This window comes from Spea bombifrons, chromosome 7, assembly GCF_027358695.1.
Source record: "Spea bombifrons isolate aSpeBom1 chromosome 7, aSpeBom1.2.pri, whole genome shotgun sequence".
Taxonomy (NCBI): Eukaryota; Metazoa; Chordata; class Amphibia; order Anura; family Pelobatidae; genus Spea; species Spea bombifrons.
Genome location: NC_071093.1, coordinates 23,046,905 through 23,072,891, shown reverse-complemented (window position 1 = coordinate 23,072,891; position 25,987 = coordinate 23,046,905). Strand labels below are relative to the sequence as shown.

Below are 25,987 nucleotides of genomic sequence, written 5' to 3'. Positions count from 1 at the left end.
TACTGCCCCCATGTCCCATATTTGGGACACCTTTGAACCCGGCCAATTCAATTTATCCCATCCACTCATGCATTTTTTAATAAGAGACACCCTATGGGCATTTGTAATGCCAATATTTTAACTCTTTCCATGCTGGAATTTTTGTAAAGATAAAGAATTTTAGGACTTGCTTATTAATTTTTTTTTTTTTTTTTGGTGACAGTGGGGATTTTTATATGTTACCATATTATTTTTATTTTTTTTAAACATTTTTTTTAATTTTTTTTTAATTTTTTTTAATTTTTTTTACTAATCACTCATTAGTGAGCTGGGCTCCATTGACCTTGCATGGTTGGATGCAGTACCTGCATTCAACCTGCAGGAGGAGCTCGAGAGTTCACAAGAGGGTCTGGATAGACCCTCTATGAACTCATATTTATTGTTGATGCCATCCTGTGAATGACGGCAACGTCATTTACAGGATGGCACTTGTGGTTGCTCTTCGGAGCAATCACAAGGTGATCGGGGTAGGGGGGTAGTGTTACTGACATGCCTCGATATCGAGGCATGTCAGTAACACCATTTATGCTTAGGAAGCGATTCAGATCGCTTCCTAAGCTGTTTTAGCCGGGCGCCGCCGCGATCTTTGATGATCGGTGCGGCGGCGGCCATTTTTCTTCCGGGGAGGGCTGCCGAGGGCTGCCCTCCCCGGATTCACGGTCAGCCTCACTTGTGAGGCTTCCGTGGATGCTGCAAAGCCGCCGATCGCGGCGAAAACGCCGCGATCGCGGCGATGCAGCTATTTAACGGCAGCCCGTACATGTACGGGCATTGTCGTTAACCCGTTGCACGGCAACCCCGTACATGTACGGGGATTGTCGTTAAGGGGTTAAAGAACTGGAAAAATGCTATGTATTCTTGGGTTGGAAGGATAAATATAATAAACGCTTATATCCTTCCTAAATGGATGCCTTGGTTACATATTATACAAACTTCCTTTAATAACTTCATTAAGCAAACCAGAAATGTATGTATATATGCACCTGCGCCCCATACATTTCTGGTTTGCTTGTATTCTTACACTTTGAGGAAGAGTGTCGTCTGGGCAGCTGCGGTCCATATTAGAGAAGTACCATTATATTCAATTTATTTACCATTCATCACACTTCACCTAAGTAGCACGTATTTTTGGGTTTTTTCACGGTGTTATCAATAACTTCATTAATAATAATAAAAGATCTAGATTAGGAATTAAACTTCTTTCTCAAAAATCGAAAAGGGGAGGTTTGAATTATCCTATGATAAAACGCGCATATGAGGCATGTATGTTAATTCATATATATAATACACAAGTGGAAATTAATAAGACAAAACCTTGGTACAAGATGGAACAATTTTTGTTTGGTTTTGATAATTTAGACATGGTTATTTGGGACTCTCAATCTAAATTGAAAACAAAGATCTCTGTAGAAAATAGTACAGTCTGTAAAGAAATTATACAAGAATGGTCCAAAATTAAGAAGGATTTTGGTCTAAAAGACAAAATTCTAGATGTTGTAAGATTAGAGGTTATTGAGTCTAATTTACAAGACATATCATTATTAAGATGGAAAAAGGTGGGGATTAGAAATATCAAAGATATTCTGTCTAATAATCAGATTAAAAATTTCTCTCAAGTAACTCAACAATTTCAGTTACCCTCTATTGAGATCTTTACGTATTTAAGAATAAAAAACTTTTTGAGACACACTCTCTATAATGCAGACCCAGAAATTCATTTAAAATTAGGTCACATATTTAATGGAAAAGAATGTAAGTTTTTTAACTAAAACTTATGAAGTATTACAGAAATTAGATGAAGTAGATAGCGATAATATCATTTCTAGATGGATAAAAGACCTACAAATACCGATTTTAAAACAAAATTGGCAAAATGCAATCTCTACTACACATAACATTATACATTCAATTTCGATTAGAGAGAAATACTTTAAATTATTAAATTATTGGTATCTGACTCCGGTAAGATTAAGTTCAATGTTTCCTGGGACATCCAATATATGTTGGAGATGTACTAAAGATAAAGGCAGCTATATACATATATGGTGGTCACGTAACATAGTTAGTCAATTGTGGGATATGCTTTTTGACCTACTTACAGAAGTAACCAATCGTAAAATAACCAAATCTTCTGATTATGCACTTCTCCATATATTCCCTGCAAGTATATCTACGGAAATGAAAATGTTATTAACTCATGCTATGGCGGCAGCTAAAGTACTAATTGCCAGGAATTGGAAAAGTAACCAAACTTTTTCCATTACTCAATATAAAAATCAATTATTATTTCAACTACATATGGAAAAAAGTTTAGGATGGCTGGGTCTAACTCATTATAGAAGAAAATCAATATATGAGGACTGGATTTCAAAAATCAACCATATCTATAACACATTATAAATAGAATACCCTCGGCTCTTTCTCGTTTTTTTTTCCTCTTGTGATACTGGACGATCAAAGAGAATGTAAAAGTGTGATACATTAATGTATTATGTGATTGTGCAATGTCTCCTTTTTCCCCTTCTGTATCCTTTTATTTTTCTGAAAATAAATAAATAAATATTTGATAAAAAAAAAATACTAAATCAACTATTGAATATACATGCATGCAGAAAAAAGCTATTATCCACTAGAATTATTAATAAATATTTCTTTTTATGATGAATAAAAAAAATAAAATAAAATAAATCTTCCGAAGACACGGGTGATCTCAGCATACCTTTCCCCTGCACAAAAGACTTAACTTGCTGAGTGTTATCATTTTGATTGTTCGAATGAGTGGTGGATCTGGAGATCAGATTAATGTTTAATGTAAAAAAATTAGTCTCTACTAATTATGAAACTTTGTTGAACAATCTTGTCTCTCAAATAGAAAAATTGAAATCAATAGAGTTATCTTGGCTTGGTAGAGTTAATCTGGTAAAATCTTACTTGATGCCAAAAAATGTATATCTCTTCAGGACAATACCTCTCCGAGTCTCAGGTTGTATTTTAGATACATTTTCAAAATTGTTTCTCTCCTTTGTCTGGAAATCGGGAAAATCAAGAATTAGTCAGAAAACAATTAAGAGAAGTTTTAAATACATAGGCCTAGGTTTTCCAGATATCAGAATGTTACATGAAGCTGTAATGTTCACACATGTGTTATATTGGGATATTAAAAAGGACTTAGGTTGGCTACGATGTGAATGCATTCAGGCAAACAAGTATGATTTATTCAATCTTTCTTGGCTCAGACCCCCTACTTCAAAACAATTAAACTTTATGAATCCAATTATATTGGATGCAACAAAAACAAGCCATAAGTTTAGAACATTAGAAGGCACAGATGCGGAATTTACAGTTTTCACTCCCTTGAAGGTCCTTAAATATCATATGCAGAACATTGATTTAACAAGCTGGACCTTAAGCAACATTTTTACACTTGGAGAATTAAAATCGAATGATTCATTTCTCAGCTTTTCAGATTTACAATCTAGGTTTACACTTCCTGATAACGAACTGTTTTCTTATTTTAGATTGAAACATTTTTTGAAATCCCATATAGTCTACCCACCCTCAGAACTGGATTTAATTATTAACAAACATCACAAAAAAACTAATTTCCAGGATATCATCTTATCTTGACACTTTAAAAAATGATATTGCCTCTTTCTGTAGAAAAATGGCAAAGGGAGTGTGAGATTTCATTTTCTATGGAAAGCTGGGCTGACGTGGTCACAAGTTAGGACGGCGGTGCATTCAATTAATATTCAGGAGATGTTTTTTAAAATGCTACATCGATGGTATTTAGTCCCTTCTCCCTTAAGTAAATTTTCTAATTCAAACTCCAACTTATGTTGGAGATGTGGTTATGAGGAGGGGATTCAACTCCATATTTGGTGGGCATTCTGCAAATTGGAAAATATTAAGCTGGAAACTTCCAGGCTTCTCTCATATATATCTAAATGCAACCTTTCCGTCCATTCTTATAACTGGCTTTTTCATCTGGCCCTACCCTCTTCATGTAGTGCTGGCAGTTAACATCTTATTATCTATAAAAATATGCTTGGCTAGAGCCTGGAGGAAAGATGAAGCTCCCAGATGGAAATAGATAATATCGTATCAAGCAAATATGGAAAAATATTTTTATTTGTTGAATCAAAATCTCTTTAATTATAATGACATATGGTCTCCTTGGTCTAATTATATACTAGGCACTCATGTATATAATTCTGATTCTATCTCTTAGATATCTTTTCTTCTTGGATTTAAATCTTAACTTCTTTGAGTCTTTTTATGCCATTTTATTCCTTTTATATATTTACCGTAAGACCCCAATGGGTATAGTGCCTTTGAAATATCTTCTAGTCACTGATAACTAACCTTTTCCATCTTCCTGCTACCGCCACATTTGAATGTATGCGTCCTGTATGAATGTCTTTGCATTAGTAAGTATGATAAATAAGCGAATACGTAAATTAGCTTTGATCCATTTTGGAATTTGGTCCGATTGGTACCTTTTTATGGCTCACCCATTAGTTTATTGCATAAGCAGTTAAAATACTTTTGCTTCATACTGTTATAAAACTGAAGCTTAAATTGTAATCTGATTCTCGGACCTATAATGGATTGTAATATTTTTCATACTTTTTTTATGTTGTATGTGTCAGGGTCCATCCAGGCTGCGCAGCTGCATATCTCTGTTTTCCCTGCCTTGCCTCAGTTCCCATGTTTTGCTGTGATCCATTCCTGCATTTCCGTATGTTCTATTCTGTACCTCTGATTCCTGGATTCTAGTTCTGCTCTTTGCTTCAGCCTGTTTCCTTTATAAGGTGTGTCCCACCCGTTTGTTCTGTTTGTCTCAGTCTGCAGTCTAAAGGTATGTCCTTCTCGGTTCTGTGTTTGGATTCAATGTTTAGTTTATCAGTACTTTCAGTACTTTCGTATGCAGGGCTTAGCGTTAGGTCCCACAGTCATTGGAGTACTTTCGCGTAGTGGTGGGCTAAGCATACTATGGCCATATGATGTGACGGAATCTCCAATTGTTATCATAGTTACATACATAGTTACATAGTTATATAGGCTGAAAAAAGACATGCGTCCATCAAGTTCAGCCTTTCCTATATCTGTTAATTTGTTGCTGTTGATCCAAAAGAAGGCAAAAAACCCTGGTTTCGTTCTTTCCAATTTTGCACTAACCAGGGGAAAAAAATCCTTCTTGACCCCAAAATGGCAGTCAGATTTCTTCTTGGATCAATAAGCTGTTTCCCCATAATTAAAGATTATATCCCCGAATATTATGTTTTTCCAGGTATCCATCCAGTTGCAGTTTAAACGTCTGTACAGACTCTGATAAAACTACCTCTGCAGGCAGAGAATTCCACATCCTTAATGTCCTTACTGTAAAAAAACCCTTTCCTCTGCTTTAGGCTAAATCTCCTTTCTTCCAGTCTAAACGCATGACCACGTGTCCTATGCATTGTCCTGTTTATGAACAGATTTCCACACAATGGTTTGTATTGGCCTCGAATATATTTATATAATGTTATCATATCCCCTCTGAGGCAACGTTTTTCTAAACTAAACAGATTTAAATTAGTTAACCTTTCTTTATAACTATAGTGCTCCATTCCTTTTATTAATTTTGTAGCCCACCTCTGCACCCTTTCTAGTGCTATGATATCCTTCTTTAGAAAAGGTGCCCAAAATTGCACAGCATATTCAAGGTGCGGCCTTACCATTGATTTATACAGAGGCAAAATTATATCTTTATTCCGCGACTTGATGCCCCTTGTTATACACGACAATACCTTACTGGCCTTAGCAACCGCAGACTGACACTGCACATTGTTGCCTAGTTTGTTGTCTATAACAATTCCCAAATCCTTCTCATTTGTCGTTACCCCTAATTCACTACCGTTTAGGGTGTAGGTTGCTTGTGCATTCACTACCCCGAAGTGCATAACTTTACATTTATTTACATTGAATTTCATCTGCCATTTGTGTGCCCAGTCCCCCAGTCTATCTAGATCCCTCTGCAGCACAGTAATATCCTGCTCGCCCTGTATAACTTTACCTAGTTTAGTGTCATCTGCAAACACAGAAACATGTCTTTCAATGCCTACTGCCAGGTCATTTATAAATATGTTGAATAAAATTGGTCCCAGAACAGAACCCTGAGGGACACCACTTACCACTTTTGACCAGCTTGACAATTTACCATTTATAACAACTCTCTGTTCTCTATCTCTAAGCCAATGTTCTACCCAAGAAGAAGAATTTGCATCTAGACCAATTTCCTTCAGTTTGAATACTAACCTATTGTGTGGAACCGTGTCAAATGCCTTGGCAAAATCCAAGTAGATTACATCCACTGCAACACCCTGATCGACACTTCTACTTACTTCTTCATAGAATGCAATTAAATTAGTTTGATAGGACCTATGTTTCATAAAACCATGCTGATTTATGCTAATAATACTGTTCTTCCCAAGGAATTCTTGAATATTATCCCTAAACAGCCCTTCAAATACTTTCCCAGCCACGGAAGTTAAGCTCACAGGTCTATAATTTCCGGGCACAGAGTTGGAACCCTTTTTGAAAATAGGAACCACATCTGCCTTCCTCTAATCCTCTGGTACAATTCCTGAAAGAAAAGAATCCCGAAAGATTAGAAACAGAGGTTCACTTATTTCCTGACACAGCTCCTTAAGTACTCGTGGGTGAATACCGTCAGGCCCCGGAGCCTTGTTAACATTAATTTTCTTAAGCTGCTGCAGCACCTTGGCCATCCACTCACAGTTTGACTGAAAATTTTTCTCAGTGGTCCTATGTATATCCATTGCCATAGGTTCCTCCATAACATATACTGAGGAAAAATAATTATTTAAAGTTTCTGCTTTTTCCTGGTCCTCCTTAACCAACACTCCCCTCTCTGTTATTAATGAACCTATGTTTTCATTCTTTGTTTTTTTTTTTTAGAATTTATGTACTTAAAGAATTTTTGGGGGTTAGTTTTGCTCTCTTTGGCAATCCCCCTCTCATTTTCTAGTTTAGCCCATCTAATCACCTTTTTGCATGCTTTATTGGCTTCCTTATATCTTATATAGGATGCCTCTGATTCGTCTGATTTAAATGCTGTAAAAGCCATTTTCTTATTTTTAATTTCCTGCTTAACGACCCCACTAAGCCACATCGGTTTCAATTTGTTTCTTTTATATTTGTTTCCTAGTGGTACATACTGAGAAGTGTACCCTGCTAATATTTGTTTGAAAATACTCAATTTTTCCTCAGTATTTTTATCCCTGAAGAGTTTTTGCCAGTCAATAAGTTGTAAAGCTGCCTTCTTAAAATTATACGTTTTAGTATTCCCCATGGGCAATTTCTTTTTTGAGTTTATTTCAAAAGAGACCATATTGTGATCACTATTACCCAAGTGCTCCCCCACTTGAATGTTAGACACAAGATCAACATTGTTTGTTATCACCAGATCCAAACAAGTATCCTTTCTAGTTGGTGCTTGTACCAGTTGTGACATGAAGGTGTCATTTAATAGGTTCAAAAACCTGAATCCCCTTGTGTTAGAATATTCGTTGTCTTGAATATCTAAGCTTCTCCAGTGATCAAACAGTAATCAAGACCACAGCTTCTATGTCTTATTAATTAGGTTTATTCGATAACAAATTATCAATTCATACAATACCAATGCTGGAACAAAGGTTGATAAAAAGGTATTGTAGGCTAAGTATCTTGGTGAGATGAAGATGAGAGCGTGGAAAGAGCGTAGAAAGAGACCTTGTAATCATGCCAGTTTATACCCCTTTACATTTGGTTAGGGTATACGTAAAGGAATCCTATTGGAACAGTCATATGATACACCGGCATTCCACAGAAGACCCTCTAAACTACGTCACTTAATTGATACCATGTGTTCCTAGCACTCAAGTTGCATTCAGGCCTAAAATGTGCAGAACAAAATAAAAGTATAAAAATGATTTCTTACACCTTGCAGAGCTACTAGTCCCTCTATCCCAATTTATGCCCGGGTAATTAAAATCTCCAATAATTAACGTGTTACCCAGATGTGCAGCTTTCTCAATTTGTTCTAGCAGCTGTTCTTCCTCATCATTATTAACATTAGGTGGTTTATAACAGATCCCAAGCAGTAGTTATTTTCCTTTTTTTGCCCCAAGTTGATATCTACCCATAAAGCTTCCACAAATCCCTTGTCGCCTTCAAGATGCTTAATATTTGACTTTAGCTCGTTGCTAACATACAAGCATACTCCTCCTCCCTTCCTGCTTTTTCTGTCCTTCCTATATAATGTATAACCTTTTAAGTTAACTGCCCAGTCATGGGTCTCATCCCACCATGTTTCTGTTATGCCTATTATATCATATTGCTTAGTGTATGCTATTGCCTCTAGTTCTCCCATTTTGTTATTTAGGCTCCTTGCATTAGCAAGCATACATTTAATATTACCCTGAGTCTCTTGAATTTTATGAGAATTTTTATTAATACATACCTCCTCTGTTCTGATCTTGCCCCTCCCCCATCTCCATTTTCAAGATCTCTGTGTCCTTCCCCCCCCTTCCACTAGTTTAAAAACTCCTCCAGCCTTCTAGCCATCCTCTCCCCTAGCACAACAGACCCTCTTCCGTTTAGGTGCAATCCATCACCGCTATAAAGATTGTACCCAAGTGCAAAATCAGCCCAGTGCTCTAGAAAGCCAAAACCCTCCTTCCTACACCATGACTTTAGCCACACATTTACCTCCCTGATCTCCCGCTGCCTTTCTACTGTTGCGCGTGGTACAGGTAATATTTCTGAAAATACTACCTTGGAGGTCCTTTTCTTCAGTTTATCTCCTAATTCCCTGAAATCATTCTTTAGGACCTTCCATTTTCCACTGACTTTGTCATTGGTACCAATATGGATCATGACAGCCGGGTCTTCCCCAGCCCCTCCCAATAATCCATCCACTCTGTCAGCAACATGCCAGACCCGAGCACCCGGGAGACAGTCCTAGGCTGGTTCCTGTATTCATGTTTGTCTGTCTCTTATGTACATTTGCCCTTCTTCCCTGAATCATCTGAGGATTTCGGTTCCTCTCTCCTCTCCCCATGTCCCAGTTAAGATGTCCTATCCTTGCTTAAAGGAGAAGCGTCAGAGGATTCCGGCTCCTCACTCCTTCCCCTGTGTTCCTTGCCTTGTTCCCAGTCCTTTGTTGTGCCCTGTATCAGGCATGTCTTGTCTGGTTATGCTCCTTGCTCGGTCTCCCTGTTCCATGCTCTGTCCTCCATGCTTGCTATGTTTCCATTATATACTCTGCTTAGCTTCCATACTCCCAGCCTGCAGCACCCTGTCATGATTCTGGTGCTATGTCTCATGCCTGCTGCAGGGTGCCTGCAGGATATCTCCAAGCTTTGTTCGTTTTGTCAGATCCAAGTTTTGTTATGATTTCTACATCCAGCCAGGTTTAGTCCTGCTTTGTTCTGGACATCATCCACTGCTATGTCAGGGTGCTGGAATGTGGCTGCTCAACCCTAGATGCCCACCTGGGAGAGTGCAGTCGCCCTGCACCAGGCCCTGTCCATCTCCGCTACTGCGCAACAACTCCTGAACACAATCTTTGGGCACTCTGGGTCTTTACAGTCGTCTGTATGGACCCAGTTCCTGACAGTATGTTTGTGTTATATATGTCTATAAAAAAAAACAAAAAAAAACCCTGCTAAATAGATTCTACTATTTGTCCTGAATTTAGAAATACCCAATGTTTTTATGTTTTTTTTGCTTTCTTCTGCAAGTTATCGGGCAATAAGTACAAATCACTTTTTGCTATTTCAAAACCATTTATTTTCAAATCTGGTAATTCTTCCCCCATGTGCCATTTCGGGTATCTTTAAAGCCGGCCAATGCAAACTAGACACCTCAAGGTATTTCAAATGCTGGTATTTTAACCCTTTCCATGCACTAGTTAAACTAACACCCTTTATGTTCTCCGTACGCGCCTGGATCGCTCTGCCCTTTCCGCTTCCACCTCACCGATTCTCACGCTTTGCCGAAAGGCGCCTAACGTCCCGAAGGCTATCTCATTTTGTTATGCGGCTCTGCTGGGTCATGGGTCTGGGGTCAAACTCACGTATATGTTACAATGGGAGAAAGATCTTGGTCGCACCTATGACGTCGGGTTGTGGTATGATGCCCTTGCGAACTTCCAGGGTGTGTCCTGGAATGCCACTCATTTCGAAACCAATCGCAAAGTTTTGATTCGCTGGTACTATGTACCTGCTACTCTGGCTAAAATGTATCCTTCTTCATCCCTGCTCTGTTGGAGGCTGTGCGGTGAGGTGGGCACTATGTTACATGTCTGGTGGGCGTGCCCTGCCCTTCGTTCATTTTGGAAGCATGTCTTCCGTCTCATTACTCAATTGCTGCACATTCCTGTAGATGAGGGGGTTGAGGTGGCTTTACTTGACATGTTCCCACCGTCGCTAGAGGCGCCGTGTAGGAAACTTTTAGCGCATGTTTTGCTCGCAGCAAAGATCTGCATTGCTCATAAATGGAAGGATCCCCCCCCACGATCCGAGAGGTGTTATACTCCATCACCACGACCCGTATATATGAACAAATGGCACATACGGCCTCTAACACGTTGCGTCTTTTTCACTCCACCTGGGAGGCTTGGGACGACTATTATATGCAAAAAATGTACAAAAATAAAGTGACGGCGCTTCTAATAGATATTTTGATATATAAAGTGAGTATAAATAGCTGCCAGCACTTAACACTTAACCCCTACGTGACAATAAAACAAGCAAAAGATAGAGTGCAGCGCTCCGTTTGTAATAATTCTATATTAATAGTGTTATGCAATACTTGAACATGTCTGTCCTTACAAAATAACACCCATCGTGCAAAAAAAAAAAAAAAAAAAATAACAGATATACTTGGGTTCAAATCACATGTGATGTCTTCTATGAGACTCTCAGCAGGTTCACATGAAAAATAAAAGAAACATATAGATAATAGTATAATATTGTTTATACAAAAGATATTGACCCTCCTATAAGATTGGTACTCACAATCTTTTGAGCAACCAAGTTTGCTCAAACTATAGGGCGTCTGTGTAGGAATATCATAGGATCCAATAGTTTCTTGAAAAGAGCAGCTTGTGGTGTTCCACTCAATGTTGTTGTTCCTCAATGAGTATCAGCTCAAGATATACAGGAGGTCAAAATGAAGAGGAGGATTTGAAAGTAAAAATAGCAATTTATTAGTAGTAAAATCTAAAAAAACGATATGCTTGCAACAAGCAAACAAAGTTCCATGCTTTGCCTGTGTAGTTTGTGCTACTTCCAGGTGGGCGTGTCGCCAATTTGCATAACGCGTCAGGCTTCCTCAGATGCATACCAGTCCCTCCTCTTCATTATCCTTATATGCTCTGCTGCATTAGATCTGCCAGGTGGAGTCCCTTTATGTGCAGCTGAAATTTTTATTAAAAAAGTTGGTCAGATTGAGATGAAGTGGGTCTATGTATTGAAAACACTACATCCTATGGGATTGAATCAGGATTTTGATCTATTTAATTTTTTAGATTAATTATTCCCTCATAAAATATGAAACTAATTTATTATTAATATATATGTATATGTGATTTTAGATATATATTTCTCATATATGCTTTTATATGTTTTAAATTATGTAATGTATATCTATTTATATGGGTATTTATACATGATCTTTATAAATATTCTACTAATATGTGAGAAACACTACATGCCCCATATGGATGGGTTTGATAGGTCTCTGAGCCAATTTCTAACTTATTATGATTAAAATGTTTTATAGTTAAGTGTGTTTTTAATTCATTCTCTTTGTGCAATATGGACATTGTTATAGATATTTTTATGGACACTTTAATATGAGTGCTAAATATGGACAAACTTTTATACATAATGCATTCTAATAATATTGGATTTAAACATCAGCTGCACATAAAGGGACTCCACCTGGCAGATCTAATGCAGCAGAGCATATAAGGATAATGAAGAAGAGGGACTGGTATGCATCTGAGGAAGCCTGATTTGGTGAAACGCGTTATGCAAATTGGCGACACGCCCACCTGGAAGTAGCACAAACTACACAGGCAAAGCATGGAACTTTGTTTGCTTGTTGCAAGCATATCGTTTTTTAGATTTTACTACTAATAAATTGCTATTTTTACTTTCAAATCCTCCTCTTCATTTTGACCTCCTGTATATCTTGAGCTGATACTCATTGAGGAACAACAACATTGAGTGGAACACCACAAGCTGCTGTTTTCCAGAAACTATTGGATCCTATGATATTCCTACACAGACGCCCTATAGTTTGAGCAAACTTGGTTGCTCAAAAGACTATTATATGCACACGTTCCCTCCTGTGGCGGGTGGCCTTCTTCTGGGGAATATGCGTACTCCCTGGTACACAAAGACAATCACTGACTCGTGATGGCTGTGTCCTTATCCCCCCTCCCTTCTTCCCTTTGTGGTAGTAATTTATTTTGTGGTTTTTTTTAATCACAAAAATTGCGCTTCAGGTATGGATTTACAGCTCCTGCTGTGTGTCACTTTCCAACAAGACCCCAATATGTGTTCAGCAACAACTCCCAACTACAGTGATACCCCCATGCATGGGTTTGTCAGGTTTTTGGGAGGTACAATGCCACATTTAGGAAGTGCATTTTTTTTAACGAGGAACTTTTACATCTGGTCCTACTGCCCCCATATCCTTATGGGCCAGCTTTAAAGCTGGCTAATCCAATTTACCCCATCAAACATATATTTTTGAAAACTAGACACCCCAAGGTATTTCAAATGCTAGTATTTTAACCCTTTCCATGTATGAGATTCTACCACAAGCCTTTGCCAAAGTTTGTGGTAGTATTTTTTTCACACAAATTGTACTTCAGGTATAAATTTATAGATGCAGGTACAAGTCAAACACCCCAATATGTGTTCAACAGCATCTCCCGAGTACAGTGATACCACACATGCATGCTTTTGTCTAGTGTTTGGGGGCTAAAAGGCCACATTTGGGAAGTGCACCCCCCCCCCCATTTTGGTCAGTCTGTGCCTGAGCCCAGCCACTCCAATTTACCCCATCAAACCATTATTTTTTTTATTTCAAATGCTTTTACTTTAACTCTTTCCATGTCAAGATGTTTGGGAAGATACAGCGCTAATTTTAGCACTTGCTCATAATTTTTGAAATAATTATTTAAATGTTACCAGTTTTTTTTTCGTTTTTTTTTTTCCTCCCATATTTTTAAAATATTTTACTAATCACATTGTGATTAGAAAACTGGGCTCCATTGACTTGCATGGTTGAATGTAGTACCTGTATTCAAACTGTAAGTGGAGCCAGAGTTCTCAAGAGGGTCTGGAGACCCTCTAGCGAACTTTTCCAACTTTGTTATTTTTTTTTTTAAAGGACGTGCCGCCATCTTGCAAGTGGCCAAATCACTTGCAGTGGTGGTTGTGGCCGCTCTCCGGAGCAGTCACAGCGCGTCCTGGGGTGTTTGGTGTTGCCGAATGCCTCGTTATTGAGGCATTTCAGCGACACCATTGAAGTTTAGGAGGCGATCAATGATAGGATTGTTGAGCATCTGGAGTCACATGGGTTTCAGGATCAAAAACAACATGGGCTTCGTGCCAAACGAATCTTATTGACTATTTTGATTGGGTGGTAAAGTAATTGATGAAGGTGGTGCAGTAGACATTGCATACCTGGATTTCAGTAAGGCCTTTGACATTGTCCCACATAGAAGACTTATCAATAAACTGCAGTCTTATTCCAAAGCTAAAGAGATTCTGCCAGCATATATCCCAAGGGACACTATAATAATTCACATTTACAGGATTAGAGAACAATTTTTTGTTTGTTTTTTGATTCTTCCAAAATTCTTTTAAAATTCCAGCATTCAAAATGTTTCTCGTATTTGTCTAAGAAAAATTGTCATTCTACAGTGTGAAGAAGAAGGTACACCCTATACTTTTACATATCAGGGCATAATGACAATCATCTGTTCCTTAGCAGGTCTAAAATATAACAACAGATGAACAACAACACATGACATATTACACTGTGTCATGATTTCTTCAACAAAAATAAAGCCAAAATGGAGAAGCCATTTGTGAAAAACTAAATTCACCCTTACTGCTTCCATAGGAATTAAGATGCTAAGAAGCATAGAGGTGCTGCTGATCAAGTTCTCTTAATTAATTGATCACCTCTATAACAGCTGAAATTTCTAGCAATTTACTGGTCTGGAGCATTCAGTCAGCCATGAATTCCACCGTATATCAAAGTATTCTAGAGTCAAATGTGAGGCCATCTGCCCAACAGCTAAAGTTTGTCTGAATTTGGGTCATGCAACAGGACAATGATCACAAATACACCAGCAAATCTGCAACAGAACTACTGAAAAAGAAAAGAATCAAGGTTTTGCAATGGTCCAGTACAGACCTCAACCTGATTGAAATGCTGTGGTGAGAACTGTGCATAAACAAATGCACATAAACCTCAATGAACTGAAGCTGTGTTGTAAAGAAGAGTGGGGCCAAAAACCCTTCACAACAATGTGAGAGGTTTTGGTTATATGAATTGGCCAAAGCATAATTAAGCTCACCCGCCACGTCAAGGCACACTCTCAATAGGGTGAGAACCTACTCTCACCTCCTACATAGTGGGCACACAAAGCAGTTTATACTGCTACCAAAACCTTATTAATGTGTTGGGGGAGGTGCAATTAAACCTCCTCCCCATTAACCCTTGGACAGCAAGCTGCAACCAGACTGATGAGGAGCCAACAACCTCAAATATGTGCAAACAGGGAAAAGAAAAAATGTCGGTGCGCTAAGCTAGTCTCAGGCTCAAATAATACAAATGTGTAATATGAGGCCTACCAAACAGGTGTAAGCATGCTGCAAGAAACAGTGTATTGGCTGTTCTCACCCTATTGAGAGTGTGCCTTGACGTGGCGGGTGAGCTTAATTATGCTTTGGCCAATTCATATAACCAAAACCTCTCATTTATATTATGTTTACATATTTGTTGCCAACTTTATTAGGGTAAGAAGCGCAGACAGTTTTTGTTTTTTGTATACATTGTACAGCCAATACACTGTTTCTTGCAGCATGCTTACACCTGTTTGGTAGGCCTCATATTACACATTTGTATTATTTGAGCCTGAGACTAGCTTAGCGCACCGACATTTTTTCTTTTCCCTGTTTGCACAACAATGTGAGAGACTGATAAAGTCATACAGAAAATGATTACTTGAAGTTATTGCTGTTAAACGTGGTTCTACAAGCTATTGAATCATAAGTTTAGTTTTTCACACATGGCTTCTCCATTTTGACTTTATTTTTGTTGAATGACACAGTGTAATATGTCATGTATTGTTCATCTGATGTTGTATTTAGCTAACTATTAGATCTACTAAGGAACAGATAATTCTTATATCCTGATATATGAAACCATAGAATTCAAAGAAGGTGTAATTTCTTTTTCACACAACTGTATATGATAACACAGACTCTGAGAGGAAATATAAAGAATTGAAGTACTCTGTCAAAGTTAGTAATATCTTATGATGACATGTCTAATGCTTTTGATGATGTGGCTGTCAGACTCGTCATATCTCAGGGTTTACTGGATATTGAAGTCCCAAAAACGAACAAACTACCAATAATGGTAGAATACGTGCACTGTACATATATAAACACCAAAACCTATTGCAAGGAGAGCACGTAAGGAAAAAAGGTATATATAAAGTAAATCTTTATTAAACAATATGATTTAAATACATATAAAAAATATATATATAATAAAAAAGCATCTCGGCACCAAGGCACATATAGGAAGGTACGTATGAACAAGGGCACAGGACTACAGGAACTAGGATGGAAATACGTATGTATATAAAGGCACAAATAAGAGAAATACAAGGATGACCACAGCGATAAAGTAAAAAGGAACAAATGAAATAACATACAGCAATGGTACATCGGTGCTCAAAAGTTACTAACCAAACCTAGTAACAAGGCTGAAAACAGCAAAAAGCCTGATGATGAATGGTGCCAAGTCCAAACGTACCAACCCCAACGTACGTTTCGCTGCAATGAGCTTCGTCGGGGGGTGTAGCACAGGAGAGTAAGAACGCACAGTTATAGAAATACACTTCACAAATGAGACAAAAGCTGAATGTGTGAATATATGTATATTAAACAAAACAGATACATCTCACCATAAGTAACAGACAAGTATACAGACGGCAAAACACAGGCAAAAGGGTAAATCCAATAATGGTACAAGAAAAATAGAAAACACCCTCACGTGTCTAGAGTGAAAATAATATATATATACTCCCCACAGGTTCCGCAGCTCCCAAAAACAACAATCCTCACAAGTGTATCACAGCAGTATATCGAACAAGGGGCGCATGAACATGTGGAGAAAAATGACAACACAATAGTGTAGCAAGTTCAAACAAAATATCTGTGTAGTGAATATATATTGCACTCACAAGAGTAACTGGTAATAGAGGCTCATCAGATAATGTCAGATCTTGATAAATCCTGAAATGCAGATAAAAGAACCGCCAATGGTGCAGTATAATATGAAGTAAATTTTAATAAGAAAAAACTGGATAAACTCACAAGTCAGTTGGCACAACACAATTGTTATGCTATAAGCGCAGAGTGAAAACAAGCATCCAGCGAAGTAAGAAATATCCGTATGGAAAAATCGTTCAAAGTCTCTCAACGCGTTTCACCAAACTCGTTGGCTTCTTCAGGAGCAGAATACAGATATTACAAATAAAGTAAAATAAAGTAAAAAGCTGCAGTCTATACTTTTTCGTCCGTTTGTCCCGTTTTTAAAGGTTCCCGGTGGTGTTCCAGTCCAATCACGTCCTCGAGCGGTTACGTCATCACGTTACCACGCATTGACGCGATCACGTAACTTCCATCATCCTGGCACAGTCGCACGGCAACGTAGTCGCGTCACTATGCGTGTTTCGTCACTCCTCCTGGCTCAATTTTCATCTTTGTTCCTCCGCAACTTGTTAAATAAAGTTAATTCAGGAAAACGGAGGAGTGCTTCTTCTATCTTTAAGCCTTTTACTTTAAAGGGTTCCGGACGTCTCGGGCACAGGAATTTTAAACAGACACCCCGGGTAAAAAACGGAGACAATCAATAAACATATTTGAAACGAAACAGTGTGTATGTATTAAATCTCCAATGTATTTAGAACCAAGAAAAAGGTAAGTAAAAATAAAAATGTAGACCAATAATGAGTAAAATGAGATGAAAGTTAAAAATTAAAATTGGGGACAGACAAAAAGAAATATCAAAAAGGAATTCATTAAACGGTGATTTAGGACGATATTAGATATAATAATAATAATATAATCCATGAAAATTGATAATATAAATAATAAAATGTAAATATATATGTATAATATGAATCTAAAAAATGAATAAATAATAAAATGTAAATATATATATATATAATATGAATCTAAAAAATAAATAAAGATTCTCTCGCGCGAGTGTCCTAGAGGAATCTATCCACGCCTATATACAGAAGAAGGCGTTGGAGGAAGTTCCTCCAGAAGAGCGTGGATTCGGCGTCTATTCGCCAGTCTTACTAGTGCCTAAGATCACAGGAGACTGGCGGATGATCTTAGATCTACGACATTTGAACAAGTTCATAGCGAGAAAGAAATTCCGCATGGAGTCCATCCGCTCTGTAATAAATATCTTACAGTCGGGAGACATTATTAGACTTGACCTACATGTTCCTGTTTGCCAAGCCCACAGGAAATATCTGCGGGCGGCTGTATCCCTTTGTGGCGTAGTGAAACACCTTCAGTTTGCTGCCCTTCCCTTCAGAATCTCCTCTGCTCTGCATACCTTTACCAAGGTTGTTGTTGCCGTGGTAGCAATCTTGAGACTAGAAGGCCTAGAAATCGTCCCATATTTAGAAGATTGCCTTCTAAAAGCGCTTCTGCAGAAATTCTGCATTCTCATCTTCAGCAGGCTCTGGTTTTTCTCCACCGGTTAGGGTGGAAAGTAAACTACCAAAAGTCCGAGTTGGTTCCATCCACTTCCAGGAAGTTTCTGGGGTTCATAATCGACTTGACCCGGATGACTCTCTGTCTCTCGACAGACGCAATCGGGTTGTCAGAGCCGCCAGTTCTCTAAGGACCCCTCAGTCAGGGTCCATCAGAACGCTTATGAAGATGTTTGGGCACATGTCAGCGACTGCGGATTCAGTTCCTTGGGCCCTTTGGGACCTACACCCTCTCCAATCAGAAGTTTTGGGCATTTAGAATCGCAACCCTTTAGGGTTGAACAAAATGTGCACCCTGTCTCCTCAAGTCCGCCGCTTCCTCAGTTGGTGGGAGCATCTGAAAGATGGGAGGTCCTTGATTCAGCCAGCCTAGATTCTGTTGACCACGGACGCATCCCTTCTAGCTTGGGGAGCCCATCTAGAGGACATTCCAGTACGAGGTACTTGGTCCCGTCCAGAGAGCCTTATGTCTTCGAACTTCATAGAGCTCAGATCAATCAGATTGGCGCTCCTTCACTTTGCTCCTCAAATCCGTGGCAAAACGGTGAGAGTTCGTTCAGACAACATGACGGTGGTTTATTACATCAACAAACAGGGTGGCACGAGATCTCAACCTCTTCTCAAGGAAGTGGGAATCATGGGCAGAGCAGAACCTCTCCCACCTCTCTGCAGTCCACATTCGGGGATCTCTCAATGTGGTAGCGGACCGTCTCAGTGTTCCAGGCAAGTGGTCACTAAACCAGGAAGTGTTTCATCAAATTACTCTTCGCAGAAATCGACTTAATGGCTACGAGGTTCAACGCCAAGGTGAAGATCTTCTGCTCCCTATACAGGGAGGACAATCCTTGGGCGATAGATGCTCTGTCCATCCCTTGGAGGTTCGGGCTGGCTTACATCTTCCCTCCAATTTCCATGATACCAAGGGTATTGATGAAGATCAGACAGGACCAGACCTCGATTATTGCGATAATTCCATTCTGGCCAAAGAGGTCATAGTTCACCCAGCTCATGGGGATGATTCAGGGTCTGTACTGGCAGCTTCTAATATCAGAGAACCCTGTGTTTCTGGGCACAGGGTCTCGCCTAGATCTGAGAATTCTCAATCTGACAGCCTAGAGATTGACAGCTCCCTATTGAAGGATAGTGGACTTTCTTCTGGGGTCTTGAGGACTTTTTCTCATTCGAGAGCGGGATCTACTAATAGAGCTTACAACCGGATTAGACAATGTTTTTTCACTATGGTGTGCGAAGAACAAAGTGGGTTTCTCAGATCCCCCCATTTCTTCCATATTACAGTTCCTCCAGGATGGACTGGATAAAGGCCTAGCTCCCTCTACACTCCGTGCACACACCTCAGCCGTATCGGCTTTTCTAGGAAAACCCCTGTCCCAAGAACCTCTTATCAGGAGGTTCCTTAAAGGAGCCGAAAGGTTAAAACCTAAGATCCTGAGATCAGTCCCTCAATGGGACCTTACTGTCATGCTCAGGGGGTTATGCTCTACCCCCCCTTCGAGCCACTGGAAAGCGTGGACATGAAGTACCTTTCCTGGAAGGCTGCCTTCCTAGTGGCGATCACCTCTGCCAAGAGAATTGGTGAGTTGAAAGCTCTGTGTGCCTTTGAGCCTTACACCCTATTCCTGCCTGATAGGCTGTTCCTGAGGTTCCTGCCAGCTTTTTTACCGAAGGTTCCTTTGTTTCAGAACATTAATCAGGTCATTTCTCTACCTGTTTTTCACCCGGATCCTTCAACAGAAGAAGAATCTCTTCTACATACTCTTGACGTCTCCAGATGTCTGTAGATCCCGGTGTCTTCGGGAAAGATGAAAATCTCTTTCTACAGTTTTTTTGGCAGGAACAAAGGATCTAAAGCTCCTAAACCATCCCTGAGCAGGTGGATAAAGGAAGCCATCAGAGAATCCTTCTCGACTCAAGGCTTGCCTCCTCCAGCCTTTGTCCACGCTAACTCTACCAGAGCGGTAGCTACCTCGGATGCTGAGAGGGGCCTCATCCCTCTTCAACATATTTGTGCTGCAGCCTCCTGGAGTTCTAGCTCCACTTTTATAAGCCATTATAGGCTAAATTTAAGACGTCCGGAAGACACTGCCTTTGGGCGGTCTGTTCTGAACGTCGATCAGCCGGAAGACCCTCCCTCATAGGTAATTGTCACGAACCGAGGTCACAGATAGATAAGGAGCCCAGGTGCAGGGGATACGAGGGGCTCTGTCTGTACCCCACAATGCATGACGGCCTGGAGTTGTTACAGACAGGCGCAGGAATGAACCACAGACAGAAGATCAGGTTTAAGAGCTGTATTGCATGTGATGGTACAACAATAATTGAACAAGGAATGTCACTTGGCAGGAAGCCCTCTTGTGGGGCACACGGCAGATAAGCCCTCTTGCGGGGCACACGGCAGATAAGCCCTCTTGCGGGGCACACGGCAGATAAGCCCTCTTGCGGGGCACACGGCAGATAAGCCCTCTTGCGGGGCACACGGCAGATAAGCTCCCTTGCGGGGCACACGGCAGATAAGCCCTCTTGCGGGGCACACGGCAGATAAGCTCCCTTGCGGGGCACACGGCAGACAAGCCCTCTTGCGGGGCACACGGCAGACAAGCCCTCTTGCGGGGCACACGGCAGACAAGCCCTCTTGCGGGGCACACGGCAGACAAGCCCTCTTGCGGGGCACACGGCAGACAAGCCCTCTTGCGGGGCACACGGCAGACAAGCTCCCTTGCGGGGCACACGGCAGACAAGCTCCCTTGCGGGGCACACGGCAGACAAGCTCCCTTGCGGGGCACACGGCAGATAAGCTCCCTTGCGGGGCACACGGCAGATAAGCCCTCTTGCGGGGCACACGGCAGACAAGCCCTCTTGCGGGGCACACGGCAGACAAGCCCTCTTGCGGGGCACATGGCTGGCCGCAACTCAGGAACATGGCAGGTTGCCCACTTGCAGGGCACACGGCAGGTTGCCCACTTACAGGGTACTCGACTTTGGAGTCCACTTACTGGGGCGCTTGCCGCAACTCAGGAACATGGCAGGTTGCCCACTTGCAGGGCACACGGCAGGTTGCCCACTTGCAGGGCACACGGCAGGTTGCCCACTTGCAGGGTACTCTACTTGGGAGTCCACTTAGTGGGGCGCAGGCCGCAACTCAGGAACATGGAAGGTTGCCCACTTGCAGGGCACACGGCAGGTTGCCCACTTGCAGGGTACTCTACTTGGGAGTCCACTTAGTGGGGCGCAGGCCGCAACTCAGGAAACATGGCAGGTTGCCCACTTGCAGGGCACACGGCAGGTTGCCCACTTGCAGGGTACTCTACTTGGGAGTCCACTTAGTGGGGCGCAGGCCGCAACTCAGGAACACGCCAGGTACTGGAGCAAGGCAGGTACTGGAGCAAGGCAGGTTCTGGAGCAAGGCAGGTTCTGGAGCAAGGCAGGTTCTGGAGCAAGGCAGGTTCTGGAGCAAGGCAGGTTCTGGAACCACTCAGGAATCAAACAGGTAGTCCTTTGACTTCAATGTCAAGGCCCAGACTGCAGGGCTGGGCAGGCTTATAAAGGCTGTGATAATCAGGTAAGCAACTGCAGCTGGACCTGATAATTGGTTTGAGTGGTTCTGAAATGCAAGGGCGGCCACTAGTGGCTGGAAACATGAAATGAGCAACGTAAAATATAAACAAGTCCGGTCAGCGCATGGGGAAACGTGACATACCCCCACCGCAAGGAGCAGCCTCCGGATGCTCACAGACCTGTGGTCTCATCTTTCCTTGTGTCTGGGTCTTGGTCTTCGTGTTCACCACTAATTCCACGCTGCAGGTATCCCCGCGGACTCCTTGTATTGGCCTTGACATTCTGTCACTAACCGAGGACACAGATAGATAAGGAGCCCAGGTGCAGGGGATACGAGGGGCTCTGTCTGTACCCCACGATGCATGACGGCCTGGAGTTGTTACAGACAGACGCAGGAATGAACCACAGACAGAAGATCAGGTTTAAGAGCTGTATTGCATGTGATGGTACAACAATAATTGAACAAGGAATGTCACTTGGCAGGAAGCCCTCTTGCGGGGCACACGGCAGATAAGCCCTCTTGCGGGGCACACGGCAGATAAGCCCTCTTGCGGGGCACACGGCAGATAAGCCCTCTTGCGGGGCACACGGCAGATAAGCCCTCTTGCGGGGCACACGGCAGATAAGCTCCCTTGCGGGGCACGCGGCAGATAAGCCCTCTTGCGGGGCACACGGCAGATAAGCTCCCTTGCGGGGCACACGGCAGACAAGCCCTCTTGCGGGGCACACGGCAGACAAGCCCTCTTGCGGGGCACACGGCAGACAAGCCCTCTTGCGGGGCACACGGCAGACAAGCCCTCTTGCGGGGCACACGGCAGACAAGCTCCCTTGCGGGGCACACGGCAGACAAGCTCCCTTGCGGGGCACACGGCAGACAAGCTCCCTTGCGGGGCACACGGCAGACAAGCTCCCTTGCGGGGCACACGGCAGATAAGCTCCCTTGCGGGGCACACGGCAGATAAGCTCCCTTGCGGGGCACACGGCAGATAAGCTCCCTTGCGGGGCACACGGCAGATAAGCCCTCTTGCGGGGCACACGGCAGACAAGCCCTCTTGCGGGGCACACGACAGACAAGCCCTCTTGCGGGGCACACGACAGACAAGCCCTCTTGCGGGGCACACGGCAGACAAGCCCTCTTGCGGGGCACATGGCTGGCCGCAACTCAGGAACATGGCAGGTTGCCCACTTGCAGGGCACACGGCAGGTTGCCCACTTACAGGGTACTCGACTTTGGAGTCCACTTACTGGGGCGCTTGCCGCAACTCAGGAACATGGCAGGTTGCCCACTTGCAGGGCACACGGCAGGTTGCCCACTTGCAGGGCACACGGCAGGTTGCCCACTTGCAGGGCACACGGCAGGTTGCCCACTTGCAGGGCACACGGCAGGTTGCCCACTTGCAGGGCACACGGCAGGTTGCCCACTTGCAGGGTACTCTACTTGGGAGTCCACTTAGTGGGGCGCAGGCCGCAACTCAGGAACATGGCAGGTTGCCCACTTGCAGGGCACACGGCAGGTTGCCCACTTGCAGGGTACTCTACTTGGGAGTCCACTTAGTGGGGCGCAGGCCGCAACTCAGGAACACGGCAGGTACTGGAGCAAGGCAGGTACTGGAGCAAGGCAGGTTCTGGAGCAAGGCAGGTTCTGGAGCAAGGCAGGTTCTGGAGCAAGGCAGGTTCTGGAGCAAGGCAGGTTCTGGAGCAAGGCAGGTTCTGGAGCAAGGCAGGTTCTGGAGCAAGGCAGGTTCTGGAGCAAGGCAGGTTCTGGAACCACTCAGGAATCAAACAGGTAGTCCTTTGACTTCAATGTCAAGGCCCAGACTGCAGGGCTGGGCAGGCTTATAAAGGCTGTGATAATCAGGTAAGCAACTGCAGCTGGACCTGATAATTGGTTTGAGTGGTTCTGAAATGCAAGGGCGGCCACTAGTGGCTGGAAACATGAAATGAGCAACGTAAAATATAAACAAGTCCGGTCAGCGCATGGGGAAACGTGGCAGTAATTTTCTAGCTACTTCCCCTCTTGTGCTGCCAGTTAGGACATAAGGGAATCGTTCATTTCTAACGATAATTTGTTTTCCCTTAGTCCTAACGGCAGCACACTAATATCCCTCCCTCTTATATTTTTTAATTAATTCTTGTTATAGCACACTGTGGTTAGGGGTGGAGTTCCCTTTATAGGGGGGAGTAAGGGGGTTAATTGTTTATTTAATTGTGTAAATCATTAATTTTCCACCTGTCCTAATTGTTCACAGGGGCAGTAATACCCCTCTTGTGCTGCCGTTAGGACTAAGGGAAAACAAATTATCGTTAGAAATTAACGATTATACAGTAAAGGAAAAAAGTATTTGATCCCCTGCTGATTTTGTACGTTTGTCCACTGACAAAAACATGATCAGTCTATAATTATAACAGTAGGTTTATTTGAACAATGAGAACAATCCAGAATAACGCATTTCAAATTATAAATTCAAGTTTTACATTGAATTGCATTTTACTCAAATAAGTATTTGATCCCCTATCAATCAGCAAGATGTCTGGCTCCCAGGTGTCTTTTATACAGATAATGAGCTGAGATTAGGAGCACTCTCTTAAAAGGAGTGCTCCTAATCTCAGTTTGTTACCTGTATAGAAGACACCTGTCCACAGAAGCAATCAATCAATCAGATTCCAAACTCTCCACCATGACCAAGATCGTGTCCAAGGATGTCAGGGACAAGATTGTAGACCTACACAAGACTGGAATGGGCTACAAGACCATCGCCAAGTGTAATAAAAATATAGGGCCAACACAAACTTCAAATAATTGGAACACATATATATGTATGTGCGTCAAAAATAGGCAGAGTCACTTAGATGCAAACAAAGGTAAAACATTTAATACGAACAAAAATAGAAGAAGAATATAAAAAGTAGATAACAAAAATAATACAAGTCTTACAAAACCTTGGAAAGGAATTTAGTTGATGGCATCTGTCCTATGCATTCCTGAGGATGGAGGGAGGGAGTGTTCTGGACGTGAAGCGTCCGTGGATGGCAAGTACATCTTCCCTCAACCTCTCTTACCATGCCTCCCTCATGTCTTACAAATGCCTATCTTATATGCGGTTTAGATAATGATGTCAGTCTATTGGTCTTCATCTAATTGGGTGTTCAAACAGCTTACTAAGGTCTTTACACGTCTAAACCCTATTTTAGGTGGTCACTGTAAGCATACTGTAATGCCCTTTTACAGTTACAACTATACCATGCATTAACAAGTTACTTTCCTATCTATAGAATGTCTGTTCAGAAAATCCTTCATTCCATATTTAAGGTCAAGGAAACCTTGAAGCCTATTAATATATCTCTTAATGATCATTTATTTATGACCAATGATTACATATCTTTGACTATTGCCTATACCAATAATTACATATGGTCCTTTTATATTATTGGGGTTAGAAGAGATGTTAAATGTGTTAGAATCTTTTACAATTCCCCTGATGATAGGATAATATCCTTATCATATATTTTCAAATATACACATTTACTCATCATTCGTATCACATTTATACTACAATCACATCACACTTTTCCTGAGACCATATGATAATCATTAGCATGAGACACCCTTTTCTCTACATTTGTTATGGAATGAGAAGATTGTGCTCTTTTTATCATTTCCCTTAATATTCCATCTCCCTTATCTACTTCATACTGAACTTGTTTATACATCTTACTTATTCTACACATCAGAAAACTTTGATAAACAATACATAATAAAACAAGTATAGCTATAATAACAATTGGATTTGACAATATATTCCCAGCTGCGGATTTTACAGAGGATTGTGACCACATATTTACTGATTTTTTAAAATTTGACCACCAACTAACTCCAGACATATCATTCCATTGATGTTGAATTTGTTCTAATTCACCTTGTTTATGTTGGAATACAATTTCTGCATCTTTCAATTGTTGCTTTAATATGGCCAATAATCCCTTATCTTTCTTTATTTCCTCAATCCATGTTTTCCAAGGAAAATGGTTTTATCTGTGTAAGATTAAATTGCAGAGGTAGTGTTCTTAAACGCTCTGTGCCTATAGTGGAGACATTAAACTTTTTTTTCCATCTATCTCCAACTTTTTCAAATCACCTTCTATGCAATATAATCCTCTGTGAAGAGTTTCATTATGCATACAATTTGACAAGAATGCTCTGACCAATTCATGCATAGATGTAACACTTTCAATCCTTGCCTCACATGATGAATGATTATGATAGACAACCTT

General features: G+C 41.4%; 1 protein-coding gene and 1 long non-coding RNA gene across 2 annotated transcripts in view; one reads left to right on the top strand and one right to left on the bottom strand.

Moving 5' to 3' along the window:
* The window catches only part of RHBDF1 (rhomboid 5 homolog 1), a 542,782-nt gene that overhangs the window by 133,191 nt on the left and 383,604 nt on the right, over positions 1 to 25,987 (top strand). The gene's annotated exons all lie outside the window — the stretch shown is intronic.
* LOC128502357 (uncharacterized) overlaps positions 25,324 to 25,987 on the bottom strand; it is a 306,149-nt gene continuing 305,485 nt past the window's right edge. The window contains exon 2 of the long non-coding RNA XR_008355102.1: positions 25,324 to 25,393. This is a non-coding gene — a long non-coding RNA (uncharacterized LOC128502357). The remainder of the gene's footprint in view (positions 25,394 to 25,987) is intronic.